Source organism: Haliaeetus leucocephalus, unplaced genomic scaffold (assembly GCF_000737465.1).
Source record: "Haliaeetus leucocephalus isolate CR32 unplaced genomic scaffold, Haliaeetus_leucocephalus-4.0 Scaffold245, whole genome shotgun sequence".
Lineage (NCBI taxonomy): Eukaryota > Metazoa > Chordata > Aves > Accipitriformes > Accipitridae > Haliaeetus > Haliaeetus leucocephalus.
The window spans coordinates 1-3,905 of record NW_010972681.1 but is presented as its reverse complement, the minus strand read 5'-3'; positions in this window follow the sequence as shown (position 1 = coordinate 3,905).

The window sequence follows — 3,905 nt, the reverse complement described above, 5'->3', positions numbered from 1 at the left end:
GATCCCTTGTCCAGGTGTGAAACCTGTGAAGACGAGTCAAACCTGGAGCACTTTTCCAACTGAGGGGGGGTTGCTCCCTGGGGGTGTGGGACACATTATGGATGCAGGGGAAGAGCAGCTTGAGATTGCACAAGGCTTATTACAGGATGTCCAGGGGAGGAACCAAGAGTGGGCAAAGGGATGGAGCTAGGTGACTTGGGAAGGAACAAGTGTGGGAAAACAGAGGAGTAAGGGGATAAAAAGAGCCGGTCCCGTGTAAACAGTTCGCTGTATGCTTGCCTGGCCAGGCCCTGCCCTGATCACCACAGTCTGTCCCATCTGCTGCTTCAATTCCCCCCCAGCTCTGCCCTGGGTGAGGGCTCTCTTCTCTGTGCACGTGTGTGGTGCAGGTGTGTGTGTGTGTGTACACACATGATGGTCTGTACCAGCAACTGGAGTGGGGCCGCAGCCCTGGGGACTTGTATGTCCAGATGCCAGCAACTGGGGAGACTGGGATCCAGGAGCAGCTACTAGGCAGACTGAGTGTCTGAGCCCAGGTGCTGGAGGGATCCACATGGTACATATGGAGATGGATATGTGTGTATATATCTATCTGTACCTGTATCTTTATCTAGAACTCTATCTATATCTATAGCTATACCTATCTATACATTCCTGTTAGTGGAGAAGATCATAATACATAAAAGGGTAGCGCAGAAATTATTGTGTGGATCATGGTAGTACTATGGGCTGTAGGCAACAGTAATAGATTTGAATAGACCTGAATATCTATTTTACACTGAATACTTTAGGTTAACAGTCCATTCCATTGCCATGAAGCAACTCCCTATCCCTCTTCAAGGCCTGTGTGGGAACTTGCAGGCCCAGGGAAACTTCCTTTGACTCTTCCACTAGCATCATCATAAAGGCTTTCCTTTCCATAGCTTTGGGTGTCATTCTCCTTGTATTAGTTTTGTGTACTTGGGAAAGTAACAGGTTTTCCTGATGTTTCATGTTAAATCCACATTTGTTAAATGAAATGTGTTTTTTTCCTTGCCAGGATTATAGGCACACTGTTCTGCCTGCTCTGATACAGTCTGTACAATCACCTTTACCCTCTGTATGTCTCAGAAAATATTTGCCTTCTCTTCTCCCTCTCCCTCTTTTTTCCTTTGCCTCTCCTCCCCTTCTCCCCACCTTTTCTCCCCTCTTCTACCCTTTCTAATGTGACAATAAGAAAGTCACAGCTTGTGTTCAAATACCAAACAAAGGACTTTATTAGAATAAGGAATATACCCAGTAATAGTTATATAGCTTTCCTGTCTGCTTCACTATGGAGCTGTTACTTCCCTCTCTTCTGTCAGTTTTTTAATCTTTTTTTTTCTCTGCAGAATTATAGCTACCAGTGACCAGCCCATTGTTACCCAACGGAATGGAGACATGGCAATCCAAGCATCAATTTTATTACACGGGGAAAGGCGCCTTGCCAGGGTTGATAACGCAAACTGCTTCTCCCATCAGAGTTCGCTGGAGTGTGTACAAGCAGGGAAGCCAAGCTTCAAAGGGGTGGCAGGGCAAACCAGCAGCTTTGCTAGAGTCTTTCCCATACCATTGGTGTTTTTTGTACGTTATTCCATGCTGTTGTGGCATCTTTCTCTATACTTACACTGCTCACTCTGTGAGGCATGGATTGGGGAGGCAAAGCACTACATGTTTGTTTCTTTTACAAGCTTCATGAAATTTTGGCAGGGAAGCCATCCATTAGTCTCTTGTTGGTCACGACCCCTGCCAGTGAGGATTGGTGTGCAAAGGGCTCCCTGTTCATCCTCCCAGGGTGCTTTCTGCAGTGCAGGAGGGATGTAGTTACTTGGCTCCAAAGGGGTCCCCTCTCCAGAGGGGTACAGCTTTTCCCCTGACCTGGGACCTTGAATGTGCATTTAGGCACTGCAATGAAAGCAAAAGCAGGAATGAAACCCTCTGCCTGATCTCTGCTCTTTTGATTTCTTTTTAAGGTACACCTTCCACTCCTGAGTTATTAATGTTTTTTGAAATTCGTTTGGGTTTTCTTCACATTCACCCTCAAGTTTGCCATATGTTAATCAGTGCCTAATGCTGCTGTTCTTCGGTGTTTGGATGCCTTAAATGCATCTAAAGGGTAGGAAAAGTAACAAGTAATTATTAACTGTTCAGTGTTGGTAATAGCTGCATACTCCTGCATTTACCCCATTATTTTTCCTTTCAAATACTGAGAATTCAGAGACTATTAAAATGGAATCACCTCCAGGACGGTGTTTTCTTGGTTTTCTTTCAAACCAAAAATACCTGAAGTCAGTAATAGTACAAACTCTTCAAATGCATTTATTCATGACTGGTGAAAATACTGTACAATACCCAAGAAACACAGCAGGGGAAGGCAACATATTAATACTTGCATAGAAGATAAACCTGTTATACATAATGTAGAGACCTCTTTCCCCTTTTCATGGCACAGGCACAGGACTTAACTTAGGTTCGCAGTTGATTTGAAAAATCCAGACAACCAAAGCAGTCAAGGCTTTCTCTCCACCATGGACCAGATTCAAGACCAATTCTGTGTTCTGGGTGCCCATACATACCTTAACATGCTGTGCTATATCCAGCATTCTGTCTCTTTTTCCCTCTCACTTTCTGTCCAGTGTCCTGTCTCTCTTGTTCCTCTCTCATTCTGTCCTGCTCCCCATCCCTATCCCATTCCCCATCACTATTTTGGTCTCTCTTATTTTCTATTTTTTTTTCTTTTTAAAAAGTTCCCCGTGCCTGTTCTTTCACTCTCCCATTCCTCCACCCTGTGCCATGTCCCATTTTTGAGGCCATGGAAGTGACATCAGGAGTGTGACAGGTTGTCAGAAGCAGGTCCTCCAGCCCACTGTTGTTTTTACCTTCTCCATCTTTGTCCCAATCTACACCTCTCTATATGTTACTCAATCCCTCTTCCCTGTTCTCTGGCCTACTTCTTCTCTCTCCATGTATCCCACTCCCTGTCCCCATCTTTATCCTTCCTTCCTTCCTTCTTCCTCTCCTTTTTCTCTGTCTGTCCTTTTGTCCTGCACCCTAACCCTATTTCTTCCTCCATCTAATTGTCCTTTCCACTGTATCTGTCTCTGCTCCTTAGTCCTTCTCTCTTGTCTTACTTTTCTCTTTATAATCCTCTGTCCTACTCCCCATCCCTCTTTCTCCTTCTCTCACCCCTGCTCCCTGCCCCCATCTTTCTCTCTCACCCCACCCTCCACCCTGCCGGTCATTACCTTTCTGTCCTCGTCTCTCTACCACTGTCCTGCTCACTGCCCCTCGTTTTCTCATTCTGTCCCAGTGTCCTGCTCCCTGCCCCTCTTTCCCTCTGTTGCTCTGTCCTTCTCCCTGCCCCAATTTGTCCTGCTCCCTGTCCCATCGTTTCTCACGGTATCCCTCTGTCCTGCTCCCTGCCCCGTTCTATTTAATCCCTCTCTGTTGTGCTGCCCATCCCAGTTTTTTTCTCCATCCTGCTCCCTGCCCTGCTCTTTATCTGCCCTGCTCCCTCTCCCTCTTTCTGCCTCTCTTCCTCGGTCCCTGCTGCTTCTTTCTCCGTCTCTGTCCTACTTCCTTTTGTCTTCCCTCTTGCCGTGCCTCTGTCATCTTTCCTGTACCTGTCTTTCTCTCGTGTCCCATTCCCTGCCTCGTGCTTTCTCGCTACACCCCCACTGTCCAGCCAGGTGCCGCTTTTCTCCTCTCTTCTAGTTTCCTGCTCCTCGTTTTTGGCAGCCTTCGCCTCTGCCCAGCAGCCCATCGCTCCAGGAGCCAGCCGACCGACCGTGCGTTCCCCGACAGACAGACGAGCGTGGCTCTGGGACCGACTGCCGAGGTGTCCGAGGGGCAGAGGGAGCGCCGGGGGGGGCCCCGAGCCCCGGAGC